Source organism: Charadrius vociferus, unplaced genomic scaffold (assembly GCF_000708025.1).
Source record: "Charadrius vociferus isolate BGI_N301 unplaced genomic scaffold, ASM70802v2 scaffold282, whole genome shotgun sequence".
In the NCBI taxonomy this organism is placed as follows: domain Eukaryota; kingdom Metazoa; phylum Chordata; class Aves; order Charadriiformes; family Charadriidae; genus Charadrius; species Charadrius vociferus.
In genome coordinates this window covers 2335545-2362573 of record NW_009647731.1, presented here as the reverse complement: position 1 = coordinate 2362573, position 27029 = coordinate 2335545, and the positions used below count along the sequence as shown (strand labels likewise).

Below are 27029 nucleotides of genomic sequence, written 5' to 3'. Positions count from 1 at the left end.
AGACTGTGTCTGCACCGTGCAGTGGGGTCCTGCACCCGCTCCCTGCACCAAACATGTCCACCCTATTGCCCAGAATATCCCTTTGCACCCAGCTCTGTCCTCTCTCCTGTCATGGGGTGTTGTGCCACTTACTGCACCACTGAACGATGCTGGACTCTTAAAACAGGATTAACTGCTGCCCGGACTAGGTTTTGAGCAAACAGACTTGCAGGCTTTTAAAAATTTCGGGGACACAGAGTTTTTGCGGGTTCTGAGTGCCACGCATGTGGAAGCCTGAAGTGCCATAAAATTAAAGAAGCCTGGATATCTGTGGCATATGTGTTTTTTTCTAGCTTCTGGAGAAAAGACGCATAATTTAAGAAAAAAAGTATAATCTTTACTTGCATGTCCAATATGTTTCTTCTATCCATGTCTCGTCCCCTTTGTGAGAACCCAGGGCCAGAATTACAGTATCTGAAGTTGCTTTTGGATCCCAGTCAGCTCCCATCTGTCATGATCTGTTTTTAATCAAATGGGTTTTCCATCTGAAAGTAGCTGTTGGATAGAGAATGAGTAGAAATATTTGTGTTGTGAATTAGCTCAGAGTGAAGCTACAAACTTTTTTTTTTTCTCCTTCACAACAAACACATGGAAAAATATTCTTCAGTGTAGTGTGGCTGGCCTGAAAATTGGCAACAGCAGCTTCCTTCCCAGGCTCTGACTCCTCTGGCTTGTCTGTGCGGGTACGATCTTTAAAGGAGACCTGACATCTTCATGTTACACAGTCTTATCTCCCCTTCATGAAGCAGGACAGTGCTGGTACTGTGGGAGGGAGGTTGCATGGCTTGGTTTTCCAGGAGCAATATGAGACTTAGCAGAGGAATAACATGGGTTTGCTGGGAGTTGTGCTCTCACCCCTGGACAGTCTTTCCTTTGCCAGCCTCAATGTTCTCTGCTCTAGTGGGAACAGCAGATAGGTTCGATACCATAACTGAGTCAAATTAGTCTTAGTCCTTACCCTCAGTGCTCTGTGAGAGGCCCCAGAACTTCTGAACAGCCTGTGCTCAGCATGTCCAGTTCTCAAATACCATGAAACTGGGCTGCAGCAGAAGGGAAGCAAACTGCCTTGGGGACTGAACATGGTCATAACAAGCAGAGAGGAAAGTGAGGCTGCAGGACCTCCATGGTTTCCAGGACATCAGATGACACCTGTCTCCTACTGGGAAACAAGAAGGGAAAAATCCCTCAGTGGTCCTTGAAAAAGCATTGTTAAGACTGTTCTTCAACATCCCTCCAGGGATTTTCATGCAGTACCTTTTACCATTAAAAGCACAGAAGCAATTATCCTGCATCAGCACCTTGGAAGGTGGGCTAATGTGCTGGGGGAGATGGAGAAGAGGATGATGCTTATCCATCCCCCATCACTGGAGACAGGGAGCTTCACTTCTGCATCCATAGCAAAAGGGAGAGCTCCTGCTGCAGCACTGGGGCTGGGGGAGGAGGGATGCTTTCCTGTTTCCTCTGCCAGATCCTTATCTCACCCCATATGTAAAACCTGGAAATTGCTTTAAAGACCCGGGAGCTGGTCTAGCTGTGATTTCCATTGCATTGGCGTTGTGTAGTCACCCTCAGTGGTCACCCTCGATGGCTCCATCCTGTGTTTGCTGAAGTCTTGTCGTGTATCTGTCATCAAAGCAGCAGAAATGGCATTTGGCGTGAAGGCCAGTGTATGAGAGAGCAGAATCTGGCTCGTTTTTTCCTTTTTTTTGAATGTTTTGGAGGTACTAGGGTCAAAAGGAAACATTTGTGTGTTTTTTTTATTTACATATATATATGTTTGTTTATGTATGTGTGTGCATGCATGCATGAATCATTTTTTATCATATCTTCCAGCAAAACAGTGTTTCTGTTAGATGACTGTTTTGGGGTTGGCCTAGAGCTGGACAAAGAAAATCCTGGTCCTGTTCTGGGCTTGTGTCGTTGTAAGAAAACAGTGTGACTCTCACTGACCTGCTTTATATCACCTTTGAATCAGTCTGATAGGTGCCAGAGGTGCTGAGTGGTACGATGTGACTCAGCAAGGGCTGTGTGCTGTAGGGTTGAGCTGTTGTTATGTGTGCATAAGCAGTTGTGTTACACAGCTGTAATCCCACAAGCCCCCTGGAGCTGGGTTCCCTTTGAATTTCTTCGTTGAACTAGAGCCATGTCTTGCTTGAGAAGGGCCATGGTCACATCTCCATATACAAGGAGTACCTGGAGCATGGAGTTGCACATCAGCAGCCCATGATGGGCTGTTCCTTCAGGAGTAGAGCAGCTCTCCTGACTGTGCCTGCAGCGTGCCCCGGGGCCCTCCATACAGCCAGGCCTAGAGGGTAGGGTGTGCTGCCAGGGACCAGAAAATGGGCTGTCACTCAACTAAAGCTTTCATCCCAGGGAGAGCAAAATTAGTGGGAGCTGGTGATGGGGATCGGTGGGAGAACACTGGGTGCTCCCCTGAGACCTTTGCTAAAGGCTGCAACAGGGCAATGGCTTTAATTTAGGCTACTCCTGCACGCAGGGTTATATTCCTCATTGTGAGCAGGAGCAGCCAGTGAGAAGCAGAATTTACCTGTACTGACTGTTCAGCCTTTGGAGGTATCCTGTGCTTCACAGCCCACCTTAATTTGTATTTTCTTTTCCATGAACAGGTCTATATCATCAACGTAACATGGTCTGACCTGACTTCCCAGATCATCTACCGGAGATACAGCAAGTTCTTTGACCTGCAGGTAAGTCTGTCTTGTCTAACATAAAATATTATTTGTACTCACACTTCTAGTCATGTTTCCAGCTGGGTTAATAGCGCCTTTAAATAAGGCTTTGTGCTTGTTTGGTCTGTTACATGTCATGATCTTGAAACTTTTCAGACTCTGTCCTTGTAGGGTATAAGATAAGTGGGTGGTATGCTCACAGTGAGTAACTTGCACTGTAAAGACATTTAAAGCTGACATTTTTGTGAATGGTTCCTATTGAAGAGGGAATCTAATTTTAAATGCTTGAGATGCACTTAGAACAGAAAGGGAGCTACATTTTGGGCCCCCAGAAACTACTTACCCAAATTGCTGAAAACAACAGAGCTTTTGCACACTCCCACAGCAGTTCAGTAATAGAGATGGTAGTGGAAACCTTCCAGACCCTCCTCCTAACCATCTACCAGGCCAGCTGGTGTCCTGGCTCCTGCTGTTTCGTACAGCTCCTTTGCTGTATTCCATGCCTGTGTATTTAGGTTTCTTCGAAAGCTTTCTTGCTGAATAGCTGCTGGCTGAAGTCTGAAGCCAGGAAACTGGAAAAGTCCAAATTACAAAGTTCCAGCATGGCATCAGCTACTTCATTTCTGGTGCTATTCCATGGCACCTGAACTGGTAAGGAGAGCTTTCTGGCTGGTGTCCTGTTTAGCGATAATCCAGATCCATTGATACCTTTGTATGAGTATACCTTTGTAGGAAGCAAAAGTCTAATTGCCTGAAGTTATGAAACCTCTGTTTGGAGGTAGGTGAAAACAAAAACTGTGGTTTGACAGACTCCTAAACTTTGGGAGAAATGTCTGTTTTGGACTGTAGCTTGTGGTGGGAGCTGGGCTGTGCTTAGACTATCAAGTGAGTCCTCACAGCCAGAGTTAAGGATGTACACAGCTGGCTTGGCTGTGTCCTGGGAAATAATATTGAACAGGTTTGCCATGATAAATTAGGGAAAAAAAAGGTTCCTCCCTTGGGCGCTTGATCTGAGATACCTTGAAGAGTCCTAGTTTCATCATTGCTCCCCCTTTACGTGTCACTTCTGGTACTTGGACATCTGAAATCTGTAGCCTGTTTTGCAAGCTATATCAGTTATGGCCTCCTGGCTTTTCTGGTGGAAAACTGGACCATTTCTGTAGCCAGTCCTGATTTTGTGTTTGATGTGTGACTGGAATACAAAAGAGGAATGTTCTTAAGCTTCCTCTTGTGCCCCTCTCCAGTTCTTACTGTCCTGAAGCACCAGACCTGCTAGTCCCACTGCTGTGAAGAGTAAGTCAGTGGCTTCTCTGTGTCTGATGTACCTGCTAAAGATGCACAGCTCCGTAATCACAAACATTTGTTGTCACTGTGCGGATTGTGACCAAAACTGTTTCTTTCTCACTCTTCTTTTTCTTTTCGCCCCAGTTCTGTTTTCATGTATATGTTCTTCTGGGTCTCCTGGCCTTTCCTGGTAGGTTTGAAAAGTTCCCATCAAGCGTGGAGTTATCAATGGGGTTAGTGTGTTGGACAGGAAATGATGTCTCAATCAGGGAGTGAGTCCTGAAAGGTCCCATTGATAAGTGCAAGGGGGCCTAGCGCCAGTGGAAAACTCCTGCTTGCACAACGCTTCTCCCCCCACGAGAAAATACGACAAGAAAGTAACAAAATTCCCTTCCTTAACCCTTTTCCCTCCCAGGGATCTCTGTCAGGGCCACCACTGCGTGAGCAGTGACAGCTCTCTGCAACAGCCTCTTTAGCTCCTGCAGTGTGAGGCGCAGAGTTACCGAAACTGAGATCTTCACCTCGGGTTTTCATGGTCTTGTCATGTCTCTGTAAGCATGTCACTGTGGCGATCTGTGCCTCAATTTCCCAGCTGTAGGATGGGGACAAGGCCCTGTGTGCTCAGGCGTGCCGTAAGGTGCTTTTAGACTCTCAGAGGTGATTCTTTTTTTTTGCTATTATTTTTTTCTGGGCTCTCGTTGCTGCCAGAGCATCTCCAAGGTGAGGCAAGTGAAATGGACTTTGGGTCTTGAATTGCAACTTGTATTTACAACTCTGACGAAGCCTGCAAAGGGAGTTGGAAAAGCACATTAAATGTTTGGGCACTTTGGGAAACCTTTGCATTTTGGGAATCTTGTGGCTTCATGTGCAGTGATTCTGGCTCAATGGCAGATGCTGCATTACCACAGCTCATGGGTAAGTAGGCACAGAAAGCTTCACGTAGAAGCTCTGCAGCCCCTTTTCCAGCTGCTTGCAATTTCTCAGGCTTAATGCTTTGTTAATGGCTCCCTGTACCTGGTGGTGGACCTGCTTCTCCTGTCTCTAACTTCAGGAAACTGCAACAGGGAGGCCCTAGTATTGATAGGAAAATCCTCCTGGTATTGTAAAGCAGCTGTTTCAGGGTTTAGCAGTGGAGGATTCCCTGTGTTTGCTGTCTGAACCATGACTGGCCTGTAGTGGGGCATTAGGCTGCACTGCATCTTGCCTTGCAGATGGTGATTTCTAGTCACATTAAGATTTCCTGAATGGAGGAACGATGTTTCCAATGGAAAGCCCAGAGTAGAGACTTTCATGATGAAAATTGGAGAGCAACATGGAGGTACCAGCCGACATTCCCCAAACCCTTGAGGGCCTGAACCTGGCTCTTGATCATGGAGCACATTGTAGGTGTTGGGGTGCCATCTGCTTGTTGAGGATCAAGGTAGTCTTAGATTCCCCTCACTTTGCACCAGATAAGGAGATGCCTATGATTTCCAGATTTTTGGTGGAAGCTTGAACACCTGTCCTAGCACTGGTTGGCCCTGTGTTTTGTGACCTAGTATCGGTCATAGTAATGTGGCCTTATCATAATCAATTGACTTTGGTAATGTCCCTGCTTATCCTTGTGTGGCCCTTCCAGCAGAAAATCAAGCAAATGCTCCGTGAGTAATGCTCAGCCAATCCATGGGCACCACTTGTGTCCAAAACAGCTGGAGCCTGCAGGTCTCTGCCAGTTTCTCTCGTCCCACTGTGTCCACGACAGCCGTACTTCAGAGCTTCCTAAACCTGCATGAGTCTTGTTTGCTTTTGACTGGAAGTGGAGGAACAAGGGCTGACTTGTAATGACTTAATCAGGGCTGCAGTGCCTGGTGTTGACAGTGACACCGGATAGGACCCATGGGGAAACCTGGGGGGCTGCCCGGGGGCAAGGAGGGAGGAATACAGATAATTAATTTCTCTACTGCAATTTCTTGTTTCTCTAAAAAAAAGCCTGCCGTTCCCTGAATGGCTGTGTGTGGGAAGTGGCTCAGTGGTTTTGAGAGCCCTTGCTTTACTAGATACTGGGGTTTTTGAAACGCTTCTTAGCAAATCCTCTTAGGCACTGCAGGCAGTAAGAGTCCCAAGGATTCAAACCCCAGAAGTGTTTGGTCATGCTATTTCAGCAGCGCATATACTTGAGTTGGGAGTCAGGCTGTTTTCAAGATGAGTAACAGAGCAGTGAGACTGGACTTACCATGGGATGTGGAAGCTGGAGTTTCCCCCATGGAGGTGTGAGAAGTACATCAAACAGAACCTCATGCAACAAGCCAAGTGTCAGCCCTGTGCTGCTTCACTGAGGACTAGAGATCTATAAATACAGGCTTAAATTAAATCAGGGCGTTGCTGCATCATTTAATTGTGCAACCAAGTCACATCTGCTCCTGAGCGTGGGTCAAATGATAGCAGCAGACTACATGTGGGTGCCAACGTTTTAGTAAATAGGATTGAAAGTATTGAATTAACTCTGCAGAGATGAAAGCATTACGATAAATTGCTTGTCAAGTCCAATTATTTGTTGTCTTTCACCCTGGGGAGGCATTTGTACCTGAGCACCACGTGGGGTCAAAGCCACCTCCTAATGTAATATTTTAAGCTCTGCTTTCTCCTGCACTCTGCACCTGGGCGCTTGGCTCTTGCCTGTGATGCAGAACGGGGGAGCACGAGGTGCCCATCACTGGGAGAGATGGTGATGTGAATGTTGCCTGTAGCTAGTGCTGACCCTCACAACAGGCTGGTGGCTTATTTGGGCATGTTCCCTGGATGCTGTCTGATGTCTCCCACCATTCCTGATGAATTTAGTGGTGGCGGTAGCAGAATCCTCTTCTGAGTTGGTAGTTCAGGTCAGCAATGCTCCTGTTGTCCCCAAAGATGCTGGGAAAGGACCCTGTTTTAGTGGGATAGCAGGGATAACTCCTGGCATTTCCACTCTGCAGTAAATGACATCTACAGATGTAAGGCTCATGTTTTTCTTGTTGGGAGATGCTCTTGGAGGCAGTTAGCAGGAGGGGGATTTGCAGCTGAGTGTGTGCCTAAATAATTACCCAAAGCATAAGGTGGAGAAGTGTGGGGATGCAGCCCGCTCACCCTCCCAGTCACCGTGCTGGACTGGGAAGCAACAACAGTGTTTGCAGCCAGCAAGTCTGAGGGGTGGCTCTCACCCCACTCCCCACCTCACCCTGCCAATCGCTCAGTGCCACCTTGGGCTTTTTATAGATACGATGACCCCGGCTGGGTGCTGCCCCTCACTGCCGAGAAACCCTCTCCCCAGCAAAGCGAGCAGGGAAAATGTGACTGTGCTTCAGTGCCTGCTGTCTTTGCTTGAATCACCAGTGGCTTGTCTTCTGCACTTTATTCAGCAACTCCAAATGTTGTGCTCTGATTTCATGCCTGTCTTACTCGGTGCCTGGAGTCAGAGTATGAACAGGACCAGAGCCTCAACAGAGAGACCAAACCCTACGTTCAGATATCGGCCTCTCTGTTGCTCCCGTGAGGACAGCTGGGTCTCTGCTTGTGGAAGATCCTTTCTCACAATAGCAAAATGCAGCTTTCTCCAAGGCAAAACACAGCAGCTGGTTTTAGCAGCGTGCCATAATCCCACATTGTGTTTCTGGCTGTGAGAGAGGCAAACGACGTCCCTGCCGGAGCTGCGGCAGGAATGTTAGGTAGGCAGATCGCCGTCTCCCTGCACAATGACCCACACAGACGTTTTGGCTGCAAGGAGACATCTGAAATGTCACAATTTTGAAAAGGCAAATAAACAAGGCTCTTTTCAAGCATTTGCTTTGTGTATCAGTTAGCAAAAAATTATCTGCCTGATGCGGTCTGCTGATCTAAGCAGGTTTTCTTCAAAGTGGTGCAGAAAGAGGAGCTCACTAGCAGCCAATTAGGACATTAAAAAAAATAAAGAATATCAAGAATTTTATTAGGGAGCGGAAAGAGATGTAAGTTGTTTCCAGGCTGACAATAAAACATCAAGAGTTTCATTTGTTATTGCTAGGGTCATCCTGATTGTTTATAGTGCTGTAATGGAGTAACTGAGCATTGAAGAGGACATTAAACAAAAATGGTGCTATAAAAACCAGTAATTACAGTCTGCACCCCTGCTTTTCTTGCTCAGACTAGAGTTCATCTGAATGCTGCTGCTATTGATCATTCTTCCGTTACGTGCTTTTCTGTACAAACATCCCTTTCTCTGTTACCCCAAGCTGTATCAAATACTGTACCATCCACTCTTACTTCCAGTTAGGTGGTTGTAACTGTGCCCCATCCCGGAGCACCCTGCGTTCCACCCGGTCACTATGATTCCAAACAGAACCTGGTGGCTTTGGGGTGCAGGCTTTCTGGGGCAGAGCAAAGGGGGAATTGGTGCAGGGTGCTCGCGGGGCAGGAGCCTGACAGGACTGATGGAATTGCATATATTCACTCCATTAGTTAATTTGCGTTCATTGCCAAAGTGGGGACCCACAGTCCCTAAATCCGGTGGCCCAGTGCAGTCTAACTCAGTAATGACTGGTTTTGTAACATTCATGCTTTTAGCTCTGCAGGAGTGGTGAATGGACAAGCTCAAGCGGGCACTAACTTTATCAGTGGTGAAGCGTATAGGTAAGAATGCGATGGGGCAAGCGTGCTCCCGCGTTTGCAAATGCTATCTCCTAACCTTCAACCTGCCAGGCCTTTTTAGAAGGATGAGTAGAGTCACTGCCTTGTCTTCTCAGCCATCCACAGCAGCAGGGTCACTCTGCCATGAGTGATGCTCGTTTCCATAGGTACCACCCTGCACATAGCTCCTGGCACTGTGGGAAGGGAAGGGAAGGAGGGCTGTTGATGTGGCTCCGTGCGTGATGCAGCTTGCCCCGTGCGTGATGCAGCTTGCCCCTCTTGCAGCGTGGGAGGTTTGCGTTAAAAAGATTCCCAGCCTCTGACAAGCTCAGGGAGTGTTTCTGTTGGGCCAGATGTGTGCGTACGGAAACAGGCAGGAAAGCTGGAGGAGAAGGTGGGGCCGAATAAGGCAGGGGAGGAGATGGGGAGAAACAGCATGGCAGAGGGTTGTTTCATCAAGCTGTGGTGCAAGTGCACAACGAGACATAAGGCAAAGGGGGAGAAAGGGAAGATTTTACTTACTGACATTGCTCTCACTGGGCTGTGTTGACAGCAGGGAGTCTGGGCTCCGCAGTCAAAGCATGCGGCTCCCTCTGCTCCGGGCTGTGCTGGCCTTGGCCATGATGGTCTGGGCTGCAAAGATCACATTTCTCCTGCTCCCATTCCCTCAGTGTGGCATGCTGAGTCTCAGCGTCCTGGCCTTGCTGTAAGCATTGAGAGCTGCTGTGAAATCCTTATCCAGACCAGGGGCCTGGCTCCATACCTGACCCGTGAGGTTCAGACACAGGGCTTGGCTTCAGAGCCATCCCTGGTAGTCATGAGGCTGTGAGGATGGAGTTACTCCAGCAGTCGGGATGTAGGGTTTGGTTTGAAAACAGCTTCCTTAAGAGCAGGATTGAAACTGAAACAAGCCTGAGAAAATTCGGAGGAAATGTGAATGTGGCTCTGTCAACATGTCTGTTCCCAAAGGTCAGCACTGGCTCCTTGGGGAGAAATGGCATGTCCTTTCTCCGAGTAAACACGGGCCAGTTGTCTGCTGCTGCTATCCTGGACAGTGTGTGGAGAGGCCAGCAGTGGCATGGTGTGCAGGTGATGCAGAAAAACAGATTTCCAGGAGGAGCAGATCTGCTGGCTGTGAGCACTGACTGTGCCTGCCACATTTTGGCAGCTGTGCTGGCGCTCCCGGTGCAGCCGCGCTTGCAAGATTTGGCTCTTAATAGCAGAAGCCCCTATGCCCTCCAAAAACCAACCCAGCAGCAAGCTTGCCAGTAACAGGGCTTGTTGGAGGAATTGAGATGCCCCTGGAAAAAAAATGAATAGCTGATATGGGAATGGTTATCTCAGCTGATTTAAAGGCTATTTAAATACCCTTTTTCCTTCTAGCACTCAGTTAGTGCTTTAGGATACCAGCTGGCTTGGGGCAGTATCTTTGTCTTCAATGAATAAATGAAGTTGTTTATAATTCTTATTTCCATCATTATTTAAATGTTTGCTTGGCAAAACAATCTGTTCAGCTTCCAGTATTTGTTTCTAAAGAGACTTTACACGTCAGACAAAGATGAGGGCCGTGATGTGGAAATGGCAAAGTGCCTGCCACGCTACAATAGAGGCCACGTTCAATGAACACAGCAAATAACCTGCAGTTGAGAAAGCGACCCAGCCTATGGGAACACTCCCCTTCCTACTTCTGCACTTGGGTGCTGTTGAGGCATAAAGCTGACACTTGAATATTGCCTGTACACTGCAGGGTGGGAATCTTCTGCATGGTGGCTACGGGGTGATATTTGCTGCTCAGCACCAATTTAATGTATTCCCCTGCCTGCTCCAGTGAGGTTTTGGGGCTCTGGTGGGTGCTTGTCCTGACCCCACTGTGGGATGGGAATCTCTGGAAGCTGCATCTCTGAGGTTTGTGTCCTTCTCCGTTCCCTTGCTGCACACCACCAGGATCCTGGACCCCACCATGGCATCAGTGACTGTGGTGGATGCTGTTTGGGGTCATTGCACCACATGGGCATTGTTCCATACGATGCTGATTATTCTCCTGGATGTCAACAAGTCCTTATTTCCCTGGCGTTCGAGTCCTGTGTGTGGGATCAGTAGTATTGAAACATTTCATCACATCATCAGGAAGTTTTTGCCTTATCTGACCCAGATTAAAAGCTAAGTCATCTCTAAGGTCTTACAGGAACATAACAACGAGTGGCAAGCTGCTCTGAAGACGAGCTTTTCCCCTCCATCCTGTGATCCCCCATACGCTGTGCGGTGACAATCTGAGCTGCTCCAGAGGGGCTGTGCAATTGGTGATCTGCTCTGGTTGCTGAAAGGAATTTTTTGTTGCTGTGATCTCCTGTCTTTTGCAGCCTCTGAGCAGAAGTTCAACACTGGCAGATCTTTCTTAACTTTCAATTTGTAGCTCTTCTTTAGGCAGGCTCCTGATCCTAGAAGTAAAACAAAGTTTAATTAAGCTACAGGTTCTATACATAGTTAGACAAATGAGTGGGGGGTTTCTTTTTTTAGAAAGATTGGGAGCATCAGAAAGAGGTTGTTGACTTCTTTACTGCATCCTTTTAACTATACATGGTCTCCTACTGCTGTTCCTCATCCTTCTTAGAAAGCATCTTCCATCATCACTCTAGTGAGAGCGTGTGAGTGGATGAACACAGACATATCCTTGATCCCTGCTGGAATATATCAGAATTGCTCAACTGTGTCCTTTTGGACAGCAGATAAATTTCATTTCACAAGAGAAGAGCCTGTGCCACTGAGGTCAAGGGGACTGTGGGTTTTCTGTCTGCTGCTTCTCCAAAATGTCGTGCAGCCTGGATGGTGTGTGATCTGAGGTGGGCAATGCTTTGGAAATTGCTGCCTCTGATGATGCTAGGGTTTAGGTTTTGCTCTGCATGATTTCACGAGGCCTGGATCCCACATTGAATGCCCTGTTAATCTCATCAACCAAGGGAGAGTGTGAAGTCCGTCCCTGAGGTGTGTGATCATGCTGGGATGGCGATCAGTGCCAGCTCTGCTTCATGGAGGAAGGCCTTGGGGGGTTCAGAGGGGAGTGTGGAGTTACTAAGTGGCTCCAATTTCAGGTGGAGGGTGAGAGCTTATAAAGCAGAGCTCCCCCAGGAGACCTGACCTCTGAAATAGCGGCTATGGGAAGTGTCCTGGTTAGAAGCCCTCCGCAAGTGCTCTGAGCCTGGGCAGCTGGACCAGAGCCTCCTCTGGCTGCAGAGTTACAGGTACCGTCAGGGAAATCTTCGCAATTGAGAGAGTGTCAGAGCTCAGCAGTGATGAACTCTCACTGCTTATTAAGAGCCCAGTGGGGTGGGCTTTTTAGAGGGTGTGTGGACTTTGAGTATGAGAGAAAAGCCTCTACTGAAGGCTCTTGACCTAAAGCTGTGTAACATTTGGGAAAGTTCAGCTGTGATGCCAGTTTCTGGTTCAGCTTCTCTTTCCGGTTCGGATCTGATGGCTGTGAAGTAATGCCACATTACCAGATGCTCACATATTCACGGGACAGTATTTTTAGAACAGGACAAAGACTGGAAAAGTCTTTGTGGATATTATTTGGAACCTATAAACAAATTACTTTACCTGCTTTTTGCATGCATGCGTTTTTTATGAATTATCTAGAAAGAGTTTAATGTGAGCAGGTTTGTCCAACCCGAGAATCTCAAGGGAGCACTGCAGAACTGTAATGGATAGCAGATTTCCCAGTGGATGAATTCACGTTGTCTGGAGTGGGAACCTGACTTATAAAGGATTAAAGCCGCTCTGCTGGGGGACAGGAAGGTTAGCTTATATCCTACTGTTGGATACTCTGCGTTCACCATTTGAACTACACAAACTTGTTACCTGCAGAGATCCTTCAAGGAATACCTGAAGAATATCAAGCTCCACTTACGGGCCTCTAGCAAGCACTGAAAGCAGTGAAATTAGTCAAAATGGTTATTTGATGGGAATTATTCCCTAGCTGTCTAGAAGTTTGGTTTGCGTAAGTTGTTCTTGTTATCAGTACCTACATCCCATGCCTATCACTGGACTGGAGGCTTTGAGGAGGGTGGGGACCCTGCAATGTGGGAAGGGCTGTCTTGAATACAGCTACAGAGAGGAAAAGCAGCAAGTTTTACCAAATTAATTGAGTTGACTTACATTAGCTGAGGAGGACTCAGACCTATTTTGTAGCTGTTGGTTGCTTTTCATGTTAAAAATCAATTCCATCAGGATGCATGAGTCCCTGCAAGGCTGTGATGCTAATAGAAAGCACATGTTTAGAAAAACATGCCTGAAATTGCCAAAAATTCTGAACCAAGATGGAAAATTTTGGTATTGGGCCCATGCCTCCTGGTTCTGTTCCTGAGCGATATGTCGTACAAGGGGTTGTGCAGAATTGGGGTAAAACTGGGCTGAAAGTCTTTCCTCAGTAGAGCATGTCAAGACTCAACGTATACCTCCCATGTTATCCCACCTCCATCTCCATTTTTCTGGTGTTGGAAGGTCTTGTGATAGCCCATTAGGTCTCCACAGCAGGATTTAAAGCTCAGCCTTGGGAGGAGCCCACTTGTTTTTTAACCTTGTTCCAGGTTTTGTTTGCTGGAACAATAAAACACAGGAGAGCAGTTCGGCTGTGGAACCGGCCTCAGCCAACACTGTGGCTCTGGGGCTGCTCTCACACAGGCAGTGAATTCTCCAAGTGTGGCTTTATTAGCGTATTTCCTCTTTTACCACAGATCAAGATCAGCCTTTTTATTCTTTTCTGGAATCTCTGTGTGAAAATTAGATTCCTCGGTGGGATTTTTCCATGGCCTTTCTTCCCTGAAGCACCCAAGCCCAAAAAGTTCAGGCATGACAATTCCACCCCCTCCACTGCTTCGCCGCTCTCCCCTAATCATACTCAGCTTTCAATTATTTATACTGCTGGAAAATCGCGCTGAGTTCACACCCCCAGCCCTGAAACACAATTCCGCTTTTGTGCAGGGAATACAATCCTTCACTTTCATTAAGTGTGCGGAGACCGAGATGAGAAGTGCCTGTTGTGTTCGCATCCCTTGGCTCATGATGAGAGGAGCTGGTTGTTTTTGCAAACGTCCTAAATAGCCCTTCAAGGGTTATGGGGAGTTTATTTACATTATTGCATTTAAGTGCAAATAGAAAATTGCCCAGCCATAATGGAAAGGTTATGCAGGGCTCTGTCAGGGCTCTTTTCCCTGCCACCTCGCCCCTCCCGGCTTTCTGCTCTCACAGGCTCAGATGTGGGAAGGCTGTGTCTGGAAGGAGCCGTAGCTCTTGGTCCTGTTACGCCAGGGTTTGCTTACAGGACAAACAAAAGCATCAACTGGCGTCTCTTCCACTGTGGGCTGTGTGTAGTCGGGCCTGCCATAGGAAAGGCTCCTGATCAGGCTCACCCCAGCCTGATTTATGAGTGTTGGGTGCTATTTGCTTCTTCCCTGTAGCACCTGAATAACTAACCTTTTCTGCAGAAGCAGCGTACGGATCGTGAAGTTGGGAGTTTGTTTTCCACCTTACTCCCTTCCTGCTTGCCTAGAGTCGTGGCATGCTTCTCCTTTTCTGCAGACAGAGTGGTTTCATGTCTCGTGCAAACACAAGTATTCCCACTGCAGAACTGGCTTTTGCAATTTCCCCTTTCCCTCCTTCAGGGGAAGCATCGATGGGCCTCCAGTGGAGCAGTCAGGGCAGCAGAACCCACAGAGGAGCCACGCTGCTGCGCACATGAATGGTGAAGTCATGCAGAAAGCAAGATGCTGTGGGGAAGCTTTGTGCACCCTCCTTCCTGCGTGCCTGGGTTGCTCTCCGGCTTTTGCTTTTCATTTAGGAGAGATCTGGTCTAGAGTATCCATGCAGGAAAGGGAGAACTTGAATTCTTACAGTATGTCAGATGCTATGGCACTGCCCTGGCTGATATTCTGCTGTCTTCACACCCTTCATTGAGCATTTACCTGTACAGGTGCCCGTAACTGTGATTTTCTGAAGCTGCCCATTTAACTGTTGGGTTAGCATTTGCTTTTCCCCGCCCATGCCCAGGAGAAGCGTGGCAGGGTTGATGGTCCCTCAGTATGTGTGTGAGAGGAGGGTGTCCTGGGTGCATGCCCCGAGTGTGCTTCTCACCCACATCATTCCCAGATCCAAACCCTGGGAGCTTTCTTCTGGGTAGGAGCCGCAGGTACGTAGCAGCGGATCGCAGTGTTCAGGTCTGCAGCTGCACCAGGGCTGGTGTGAGCTGCAGCTGTCCCGAAATTGTCCTGCAAGTGAGTCCATGCACGTGGGACTCCTTTGAGTGCAGCTGGGACCCTGTGAGGGTGCAAAGCCAGCAGAGCAGAGTGGGGAGTTGCGATCCGGTGAGGACGTTCGTGCTTTGGAGTGGAGCGAGCTGCCGACAAATTCTTCATTGACAGAAGCTGTGACCAAGCTCACAAAGGGCTAAGCAGAGACTCAGAAAAGCATTGATAGGATGAGGGGGAATGGCTTCAAACTGGAAGAAGGTAGATTTAGGTTAGATATTAGGAAGAAGTTTTTCACTTTGAGGGTGGTGAGGCACTGGAACAGGTTGCCCAGAGAAGTTGTGGAAGCTCCATCCGTAGAGGTGTTCAAGGCCAGGCTGGATGGGGCTTTGAGCAACCTGGTCTAGTGGGAGGTGTCCCTGCCCATGGCAGAGGGCTTGTAACTTGATGATCTTCAAGGTCCTTTCCAACTTAAACCATTCTATGATTCTATGATCTCTGTGTTTAAGGTAATTTCTGTAAACCTGCAGTGCAAGCAGAGCTCTGTACCGGCGCGGTTTGTGAGGCATCAGTGTCAATGCAGAGATGTCTCTGATTCACCAGGTGCAGTCAAGGGCAGATCCTCATTGATTTAGCGGTGTTTTTGCAAACTGAGTTAACGTCAGAGCCATGCACCTGGGCCTCAATGCATTTGGGTTTTTTAAGGGTGTGTTAAGAAAACCAGTGGGACTTGCTGAGTTGCTATCTTCAGCCAGGTGTTTTGAGAGAGGTGAAGGACAAACCACGAAAACACCGTGTGAGAGAGACAGAGGAAAGTGCCAAATGGGAAGGAATTAGAATGCAAAGCAGAAAAGGACTGAGTAAAATTATAACAGGGAAAAAATTCTTTCGAAGGACTAAGGTGAGTTTACTGATAGAAGTTTTGTCTTACAGGGAGTGTTACCTTATCCACCTGGAGCAAAAATTATTTCACAGGCTTTTTGTTTTATCTGGCTCATCTCTGGCTTTTGACGGTCCAGTGACTTGGGATGTTTTGGCCTTTCTGTGGACTGGGGAGCTTTGTAATCCAAGTCCGGGCTTGTCTTGGTCACTGCAGTGATGTGCGGCTGCTGCTGCTGCCGTAGCAAGACTGGTGTGTGTGTCTTCCTGGTGAGGAAAATATGTTTTGGGATGGTACATGGTGAACACCTGCATCCTTGTACAAGTCCCAGTTTTCTTGTCATTTTTGGTGCATTGGTGGCTGTTAATGCAGCTTTGCAAAAACCTATGTAGCCATCTGCGGTGCGTGTTGTATTACAGTGCTGAGGGCGAGAGGATGCCGGTGTCTGACACATCTCGCTTGCACACAAGGGTAGGGTTTAGCATTTGATGTTTCAGGAGGTGGCAGAGATTTGTTTGCCATTGGGATCTGGGAATAAGGCAGATGGAGCAGTAAAGGGTGGTGTGCTCCACAAAGGTGGTCCCTGACTATCCTTATGCAAAGGGAGAAGTTTGCAAAAAGTGTTTCCAAGGTGGAGATAAGCTCTGCAAAGTTTCAGGTTCCTTCTGGGTGTGGGACAGCCCTGGATTATACCGCTGAGCCGGGCTGTGCTGTGGGTTGCACGAGCAATAGGGCTGTATGTTCCTGCTTGTTGCTGTTAAGAAACCTCATGTCGAATCCTGTTTCACTTTTAGGTCAAAATATATTTCACCGCCTTAGTGTGGGGATGTTTTTTGTGTAACTAGGAGCTGGGAGTCTGCGGTGTGGAACGAGGAGTGGGGAGCTCCTGGTGTGGCAGGAAGGTTATCTGGAAATATCCACCCATAAAATGGGGGCTATAATCAGCCCTCCTGGAGAAAGATTATTCATTAATGTTTGTAAAATGCTTTGAAGTCTTCGGCTGGGAGTCTTTCTAACAGAGCCAAATGTTAGTTGTGTTACAGTAGCTAAGCCAGACCTTAATGACCATGTACCCTCTCCTCCCCCCAAGCCCCCAGCCATTTCTAATAGGGTTTGGTGAAGAAGTGAAACATCAGCAAAGCGACTAAAGAGAAGTGAACTGCTCAGCAGAAATATAAATAGTGCTTTTCCTTCTTGGGATTACGTCCTCGTCCCATGAACTTTTGCTGCCAGGAGTGGAATTTGTAGAAGGGATGAGGAGTTTATTTCCAGGCTTGTACCACGTTATCCCAATCGGTAACTGGTTTAGGGTCCTCTTGCATTAGTACTCACTGGTGCCCTTTGGGTGATTAAAGTCATCCCAGCTTGTCTTGATGGGAGGTTGCCATCGCAATACTGGCATGCTGGATGGGAGGGAGCTGTGGCTGTCAACGGGATGCACGACAAGCAGGGAGAAGACTTTGCTGTGATGAAACAAAGAGGCCCCAGAGCATGATGCAGGGGAGAGCTTGTTTGATGGGGCGCTCAGCTCTGGCTGCCTGTAAGTGCCCCTTCCTCCATGTCTATCTGCTTCCTACAGCATTGTCTACCTCCTATCAATAATGGAATAGCATTTGCCTTTTGATTTGCTTGATTTCTGGTGTCAGGAGGTAAGGCTTGGTGATGGTGTTGGTGGCAGCAAGAGTAATTTTCTTTCATATGAAGGAAATGGGGTGGGTTCAGTCCATGCTGTGTCCCCAGAGTACGTGTGGGTGGGATTGCAGCGTGGAGGGAAACAGGTAACTGGTTGCACCAGGAGTCATGGTATGAGGACATGTCCCAAAGAGTGAGCTGCTGTTACAAAATTGTTCTCCTGGCTTGCACCCATTTGCTCTGGGTGGCAACTAGGAATGTCTCATTAGCGTGGCCTGATGTGTCATGTGTTCAGACATGGCCGATTACCTTCCTGGCCAGCTCTGACGCCCTGGCTCATTGCACATACGTTCCCTGGCCTCACCCAGGGTTAGGCTGGGATGGCTCCTGCCTCAGGAACTGCATTGCTAATCATTGCCTGAAGATTTGCGCTGCCTGCACTTGCCTTGGTGTGGGGGAGGCTGCTCTGTGTTGGGATGATGGGTCTCAACTGGGTGAGAAAGGAGATGTCTCCAGCCCAGAGGCAGAGCACGCTATGTTGCATGCACCCTGTAGCAAGGATGCTGCAAAGGTGCCTTGGCAAACCAGAGAGGAGCCAGCATCTTCCCCAGAAACCTGACTTTTTTAGTGACCCATCCTTTGAAAGTGCCCTCTGATCGTGAAGCTCGCAGCCAAAGACCAACCCAGCCCTCGCCTCTAATCTCATTTTTCCTCTTCAAGTCCAGTCCCTGGAAAGATGCAGCTCTCCAAGAAGACATTCCAGGGGGGTTTAATCACGGCACTCGCTGCAGCCCTGCTGCGCTTGTGGTCTAAGCACCTGCTGTTTCATTTAATTAGCAACAAATGGGAGGTGTGGGTTGGGGGGAAGAGAGAGCAGCACCCTGGTGAAGTATTTTCTGCAATATGATGTATTTTATTTTGGGCTTGGAACGGAGGCCATGAGGAACATTTTCCAGAGGGCTCCATAAACCACCTCCGTTCACAGGGTGATTATTTGAGGAGGGAGGGGGGTGTGGATTTAAATCAGTGCCGCTAATTTCTGCAAACAACCACATTATTTTTAATTCATACTCCAGGCTCCCTCCACCCATGGCTTGATGTTAGGTGCTGTGAATTTTCCACATCATAACAAAGTCCCTCTATAAAAGAGAGCCCTTTAAATATATTTTTAAAAATTGATTTCAGATACGTCAGGCTCTCAAGTCAGTCAGTCTTCAGAATGGAAAACTAACTCTTTCCTTCCCTCGTGGTGACCTGTTAATTTATTTGTATTTCAGTAGCACATACCAGCTCTGAGCAGAGGTAGGTCTCTCTGGTGTCAGGGGCTGGAAAATGCATGAGAAGCCACAAGCCCTGATGAATATGTTGAAAGAAATAATCCCTTTGTTCACCGTGATTAGTTCAGCTCGGGAGCTCTCTGTTGAGATAAAAGCATTACATTGCTAGCAGCATTTTACCGATGCAGGGAAGGGAGATGGGGACAACGAGGGTGAGACTTCAGGATCGAGCCACTTGTGCTGGACACTGGCTGTGCCCCTGCCCTTGGGAGGTCAGCAGCCAGAGCTTCATACAGGGAAGATTACAGTCTCAGCTTCCACGTGCTGCAGCCCACCAGCACTGGGGGCTGTTTTTCTCCATGGGGCTGGCAATTTTAACAGCAATCTCTCGTACTTTTGGTGCAAACCATAATTCATAGTCTAAATACACATAAAGTGTATTGGCCTTCAGTCTTATTTTCCTAGGATGATTAAAACACCACAAGGGCTGCAAGGAAGAACACTGTTTTTTGGGTTTGGTTGGTTTTTTTTTTGCATTACCCTGACTAAAGCAGAAAAGTTGGGGGTTAGAGATTTGGGGTTTGGTTTCCCCATTCTGTAAGAGCTTTCATCTCCCATGGATTTTGAGAGGATAAATTCATTCATAGCCATCAAGTGCCCAGATGCAGCGGTGAGTGGGGTTGTGATGAAAACTCAGACTGATCGTTTTGTTCTCATGCTGAGTTTTGATTCAGTTCTGGGTATTCAGTTCTGGTCCAGTGACATTTAAAGTTCACAGAAAATTCTAATCTTGTGAGATTGTCGTCATCTTAAACACCAGAAATACAGAAATCCTTGCTATATATCCATCCTACAGGCCTTCAGTATTAGAATAGAACAGAATATTTCAGTTGGAAGGAATCTACAATGATCATCTAGTCCAACTTCCTGACCACTTCAGGACTGACCAAAAGTTAAAACGTGTTATTCAGGGCATTGTCCAAATGCCTCTTAAACACTGACAGGCTTGGGGCATCGACCACCTCTTTAGGAAGCCTGTTCCAGTGTTTGACCATCCTCTCAGTAAAGAACATAAGCCAGTTTGTAGTTATTCATTGCCTACAAAGTCCTTGTGTGCTCAATGCTTTCAGTGGCACAGTAATAGCTCCTGGAGACTTCCCAGTTCCAACGGCAAACGTAAGAGAGGTTTCCCTGGGAAGGAAGTTTGGTCATACTTGAAAATCCAGTGGCATCGTGGAAAAAAAGAATTGCCTTTGCATGAAGTGCTAACCCCAAGTGGTCTTTCTGCAACCTAAAAATCATTGATTTTGCAGAAATCAGTTCTTCTTTTTGCTTTTCTGAGTAGCCTCATTGTTTTTTGTCTACTTGCGGTCACACAGGACACAGCTCCTGGTGAACTCCTGCAAGTCAGCATTATGCTGAGAATCAAACCCATAACCCCCCCAGCAGTATCTCTTCCTCATCTTATTTTTTCCTCCTTTCTCCATATTCCTATCTGATGTTAGAAATAGGTTCTATCTGCACGGATCAAATCTGGAAGTAATACCTCAAGGGACACATTCAGACTCAGGATATAAAGTGTGGAGTTCTTTTTCCACCACTGCCTTTGACATTTGAGAGATGCTTTTAAGTAGATGAGATACTATTACAGTGTCAGCCTGTCTGTCATTGGAAGCATCGATGTTTGAATCATATTCTGCTCGGTTTTAACAGAAAGGCAAGAGATGGTGTCTGGTGGTTTGCCTTGTTGCATGCCTCCCTATGGCTAAGAAGGGAAATTTGTTTTCATTTTCAAGCCTCTGTTGTATTTGCACTGTTTGATGCTATTCAGTCCTACATCCAGGTGAGGGAATCGCCTGCCCAGGCTGCTCCTGCTGCTTGTAATGGAGAACAGCCCCTTTTCTTGCCCCTTCACCTGCTGGTGCTTACTTTCGAAATATGAGCATCTTCCTCTAGCTTCAAATCCTTCTCCACGTTGATACTAATCTGCAAGGTTCAAAGCAGGGGTGAGATTTCAAAGCTTCCTTAACCATGTTAGATCTGCAGTGTGACACTCAGGCCGTGTTGAAAGCCCGTGTGTTGAAGCATGTATAATCACATCTCTGCACCTGTTAGACGGGGGAAAATGTCTTCTGAGTTTTATTTCTGTTTTTCTTAAGCCACTCTCAGGTTTTCCTCCATTCCTGGCCAGCATGACGTTCTCCTGCATCTGACCTCATGGAGAGACGTGCACCAGCCCCAGATGAAGGGCTAGAAACAATCGTCTGCACCTGGCTGAGCAAAATAGGTTATTTGTGTGTATATGTGTGTGTCTGGTAGTGTAATTTATTTGTTCAGTTACTTGAGCCAAGGTTTCCCCCCAAAGGAAACCCTAATTAAGCGAGATAACTTTGCATCTGGGTTGCTGGCAAAGAGCAGCTCACTGTGCTTGCATGTATGCTGGCCACAGGTGTGTAGTTCCTGCCCTCCCATGCCCTTTTCTATCCCTGTTTGATAATGAAGGGAGGTTAGCAGGAGCTGGGAGTGGATGAGGCTGGTGTCTTGCTTTCTGATGGAAAACAGGCCATTCTTTGCTCCAAATTAGTGTATCTTGCCCTCAGCAGGGTATGTAGTTGTAATCTAATTTTTGAAGTTGCTTGTGTCCTGGTAGAGAGCAGCTGCTGTGTGATTTCTTTTCCCACCTCCTCCCCACCCCACTTCATTTTTGGAATCCTTTGTTTTTTTAAAAATTGAAGTTTTAGGGCTAGGTTCTGCGGACGGTTGAAGAGGTAGTTCCCTCAAGAAGCTATATCCTGATTCCTTACAACCATAATGCTGAGGCACTAAAGGGCAATCAAATGAATAACCCTATGGAGCACAGAAAGATCACACAGGCTTGCAAAACCAGCAGTCAAGTCTAGATACTGCAGTGCCATCAGATAGCTTGGCTGCTGCTGCTGCGGGAATTACACATCCTGGACATGGTCAGAATCTCATTGATGCAAGTTACTGTGTTCCTGGATGCTTTCTGTGACAAAGCATCATCAAGTAATTTCGGGGGGGTGGGGTGGTGGTGGTGGTGGTGTCGGGTGTGGGGTCATCTGTGAAATGTTAATTCCCTGCCCAAGCCAGGGGCTAGGGTAGCAAAGAGCTGTGTGGTACCTGCAGCTTGTTGGTTAGACTTAGACTTTCCAACACATCTCTGGGGGTGTTTCCACAGTCTGGGCATCCTTCTGATGTCTCTTTATTGTGGATTTGTGTGATGTGGAGGAGGACAGAACAGATGAGTGCAAACCCACGGGGAGGATGAGAAATAGCCCTGGATGCCTGCACAGTGCCCAGCAGGGTCAGTGCAAGATGACTGTTACGCTTGTCTAGCCTGCCTGTCTGCACCATCCAGCTTCCAAAGCTGGTCACACCACATGGAAAGGCATAGAAATCTGCATCCTCACTGGTCTTGTCCTGGTTGGACATCAGCCTGGCCACCAAAGCAACCTGTAGGTCACCACCTTCCCCTTGGAAATGTTTGGGAAGGAGCTTCTGGATGGGATGAGTTGTGGCTGCCTGTTCACTGCAGCTTGCTCTCCCCAGGACCCTTTCCTTGCATCACCTGAGCATCATGTAAGTAGCATATCCTTCACCTGGCCAGACTGGATTGCATATGTGGCCAGACAGGTGGAGAAAACTTGTGTTTTCATTTTATAACAGAGTAGATGCCCAGTAATGTACAGTCCCTGCTGGTGCACCTCCCCTTGTATCACTGGAAGAGCATCTGCCAGAGGAGAGCAGGCATGGATGCTCACTGCCAAGGTGGGCATGTAGCCAGCTGCCTATAAAGCAAGAGGTGCTGGTGTGCAGCCCACGTGGCTCTGCGGCCACCCTTGGCTTAAAGCTCGGGAAGCTGCTGTCCTGACAGGGATGGGAGAAGCATCTCCTGCATGGGCACAAAGGCTCTGGCTTTCAAGGCAGCGCCATGCTGCCCATGGCAGGTAGCAGCACACAGGGTACCTGCTGCGCCTAGTCCTCCTGGCCACAGTCCCACCATCAGGTCTCAAAAAACCCACCAGGCAGGGATACAGGCTGGAAACCTCTTGATGGGAAGATGGAGCTGGAAGGAGTCTCTCCCTGCCCGGATGCAGGCATCGGCCTCCGTGTGTAGTTTGTCACTCACAACTTGTAACAGTTTTATCATCTGCAAGTTTGGAAAAGTCACAGCCCCAACAGTATTTCTTGACAATGTGCCTGCACCACTTAAAAGCTACTGAGATTAAAAAAGACCAAAAAAACCCCCACCGTTGTCAAAGACCTCCATCGATGCTTTTAATACCCTGCCAAATATTGCATGTGATTAGTTGGTATAACACACAGGATACCATCTGGTCTGCGAGTGGTGTGTCCAGGGATGGATGATGGTTATTATGTGAATGAAAATTCTGGAATAACACATGAGTACACAGAGCATAATGTGGAGGCCCCGTAAACACTGGCTGTGCCCACCCTGCTCCAAACAGCATACATGCGGTTGCCATGGCCGTCGTCCCAACCCATCTACTTTCCCAGGGTTTGCTTTCATTCTTAATTAAATTAACAAAGCTGCTCAGGCAGACTTGTACTTACAAAAATAAGGTTTCAGTCCCAGCCTCTCTTCTCAGAGGACTGGGTCAGATTTGTCCTGCGGGATGTGTTGTCTCTTCTTCCAGTGCAATTTTGCATCATGGTCTGGTCCATCTGCAAGGTCCTTTGTGATGGCTCTGTGGGTCCCCTGGGACCCCTCTTCTGGGCATGGACTTTAAGGACTCAGATGTTACCCAAATCCCCATTTTTTTTCAAAGGGAGAACAGTGTCTATGCTGCTCATCGGGGCAGCGATTGGCAGGAGCTGGTGTGGGTTTGAGTGTTCAGCTAAGGTGCCCATGTTTTGTGGTTGTGCTATTATGGGAGGTCTCTTTGAAATAGATTTTCTGATACCCATAGACTTTGTGTCCCCTGCTGAGAAGCAAATCTGCAGAGAAAAACCCATCCGTGAGGTGCCATTGCTGTAGGTGCTGGTAAGAAGGACAGACTGTTGCAACCCAAGGTCTGTTCTTGTATTCCAGCCCTTAAATCCTTCCCTCCCTCCATTGCAAGCCCAAGTGGGCAACCCTGGCTTTGAGTGTGTCCTTCCTGCACACAGGACACCTTTGCCATCCCTAGGTGCCAGATGAGCATAACGGGGAGATGCCAGCACCCAGGGCCGTGCACTGCCCGAGCTGAAGGGCCCAGGCTGGGGCTGGGAGCGTGGAGGCTGGCGGCTGGCTCGGAACTGCTGGAAACAGTTCCTGTCCTTCAGACTGCTGGCTTACCTCCCTCGAGGCCCGGAGCAAGGTATCTGTTACACGTGCAGCTCCGTTTGCCTGCTCGGGCGATGGGATTTGTTGTCTGTGCTCCTTTCTAAATCCCCCCCGAAGATGGGAGACACATGTGTTTGGAACCAGATACGCAGGCAAAACATCTCGGGGTTTGGAGGTGGGGAGAGAGGGAGAAAAGAAGACAAAGGAGTCTCCTCCCAGCATGGAGCTAAAACCTGTGGTTGTGTTTTGCTTGGCATGGTTTCTTCATTGTACTGAGCCGGGCGGTCGCTCTCCCCTGTCTCCCCAGAGCTACAAGCAGTGTCCTACGGAGATGAGTAGATACCATTTCAAATGGAGTTTCTGAAGTAAAATGTGCCATTGTGTTCAGAGCTATTGTTTCTGTTTTCAATATTGAAGTTACTCGTGGTTTCCAGGGGACAATATATCAAGCAGAGCTAACAGGCTGTAGAGAAGATGTAGATTATGAAAACAGAGGGATTAAGTTTCATACATTTGGAGCTGAAGTATCATCTCTCTCACAGTAGTGTAAGCAGAGGAGTAGTCTTGCAGGCTCACGAAACTCTACCAATTTAACTAAGGGTGTGTTTTTAAGCAGGTTTAGTTAAAACTGTGGTCACCACTGTGTGAACAGCAGAAGTCTCTCTAAGGATGTATTCTGTGGGTGCAAGATCAATAACGATCCGATTTATAAATCGGGTTTCAGAGCCTTCCTGTGCCAGCCTTTGCACCGGTTCAAACAAAATCAGTTGGCGGAGATGGGATCTGGCTGGCTGGGTAGTCCCTGCCTAAAACACGGATGAAATCAGCAGTTACATCTTTGTGAGAGAGGAGTAGGGAAGGGTAGAAGAGGGTGTTGCACGACAGATGTGATTCTCCAGCCCTTGACACCTCTATTGCTTTGGGGGACCAGCTGGACCTAGGGGGTGTCAGGCTGGCGCACAAGGGGACTCTTAAATGAAGAAAAAGCCCCCAATGCAAGATGCCATCCTAAATCTGTGATGTTGTGGAGCAGGTCAGGAGTTCTGTTCCCTGGATAATCTGACAGCACTGGACAAAACAGACCAGGGCAAAACCAACCCAGCCTTCAAATCGTGCTGACCTTAATATTTGGTAACAACAATGCTTGATAACAGATAGCAAGAGTTAATGTTTGATAACAGACAGTATGTAATTAATAGCAGCGCTCTGCTAATGGCTCTGTACTACTTTTAGGATGCACCCTCCAGCACCTTGCTTGCAGCTGCAATGCAGTGTTTTCCACTGCTGCCAGGGGTTTCCCAAGGACTGGAGGGTTGGAAGCCCTGCAGCCTCCCACTGACTGGTCCAGCCTTTTCGCTGGGTAGAGCTGCTCCTGCCTGCACAGCCTCTCCTGGGCAGGATTTAGGCACTTGCACATTTTGCATTGTGAGGCTTCAGAGCGGCTTAGTAAGGCTGATGGACCAATAAACCCAAAAACCTCAGCGAGGCTACAGTGTATTTCAATGGTTGGCTTGAAAGGATTGAAATTTAAAGAAGGATGGAAGGTAAATATTTTTTAAAATTCCCAAGTGATGTAGGAAGCAGTGATGAATAGAAGTAACCTTGGTGCTTTGCTCCCTTTCAGTGAAGCTCTTAGAGCTGCCATCATATTTAAAAATGGGACCTTTGCTCTGACAGTGTCATCACATGTAGCTCTGCTGCTGCTCTCTGGAGGCCAGTATTATGGGAGAGAGCTTGGTACTCCTCCCCTTAATGTCCAAGGACAATTGTCACCATTGCTGCAGTGTCTGTCACAGGAGCACATTGGTCTCTTGCCACTTATGTGCAGTCTGAAGGGATATTTCAGGCCTGTGATTTTTGTAAGGATTAAAAAATTGCAGGAGGTGAGGAAGGATGCTCTACAGTTGAGGTCAGCTCTTCTCCCCAGTCAGGATTTTCACTGTGACCTGCAGTGAGCCTTTTGGGATATATCTGGGTTGAACGGCCTGAGCACCTGGGCAGGCTCTGGATGTGCTAACTCCAGAAAAAAGGCAAAACACTTGCACCCCCCTCCCAACGTTATGAGCCTTCCTCAGAAGCTTGGCTAATTGACCTGATGGGGCATGGCATCAGCATGGCCCTGACATCTCTGCACGACCCTGCTGTGCCACATAACTGCAGCATTCATCTCTCTGTGCCTCTAAACCAGGCATTACGGTATGGTCTTACTTCCAAGGGATGCTGTCGGGACAAATCCACTGTAGATACTGGAGTAACAAGGGACGTATAATCACCGTGGAGACATGGAAAAGTATGAAGTAGCCTTTGTCCAAGCATCTTCCAGTGTGGTTAAGTTGGATGAGGCCAATCTAATTTAGTACTGGGGAAAGAAAATGCTTCTGGCAGGAGACATCAATAGCTGCTCTGTCAAAGGACAGCGTGGGCTTTCTGAGAAGCTCTTCAGAGATGCACCAAGTGCCTCTGTTATCCCAAACCAGCACCTCCAAATGTTTTCCCAGTCTGTGTTAGCCACAAACGCTGGGCTCGTTTTGTGGAGCCTTTAGAGAAAGCTGCATTTCTGTATGAAAAATGGCAAATGTCTCGGCTGGGAAACAGCATTCCCTCTTTTGATGGATCATGCTGGGGAAAGACCCCCAGTCTCTGCTCCCCCCTTCTCCTCCCATGGCTGTTTTAGTTGGATACTGAGAGGTTTGTAAGATTTCCAAGATTTCTGGTGGAAATTTTCAGACCTGAGAGAGGCATTTTCCCTTTGGGGATTACACCATGCTGTAAATGTCTGTTCTCTTTATTTTATATGCGTTTTCCTGCTTTTGTTTGACTTTCTCAAGGATTGCACTATATTTAATTCAGAACATATCCTATAATGCTGTAATTGTCAGGCATGTCAGCCTGTTAACCGGACGGGTTTTGCTTTAATTTTTTTTTTTATTTCAAAATAAAAGGAAAGCCAGTTGCTGCTGCTTCTCAGGGATTGAATTAATGCACTTCTCTTGCATGCTGTGGCATCATGTAACACCAGGAGAGAGCCAGTGTCACGGGCTGCCTGCTATAATTATTCCTGCT

General features: G+C 47.7%; 1 protein-coding gene across 1 annotated transcript in view; it reads left to right on the top strand.

Moving 5' to 3' along the window:
* The first annotated feature begins 2672 nt into the window (after window positions 1-2672).
* The window catches only part of SH3PXD2A (SH3 and PX domains 2A), a 215512-nt gene continuing 191155 nt past the window's right edge, over window positions 2673-27029 (top strand). Inside the window, 1 exon segment of the mRNA XM_009881540.1 lies at window positions 2673-2747. The gene's annotated coding sequence lies outside the window, so the exon portion shown is untranslated.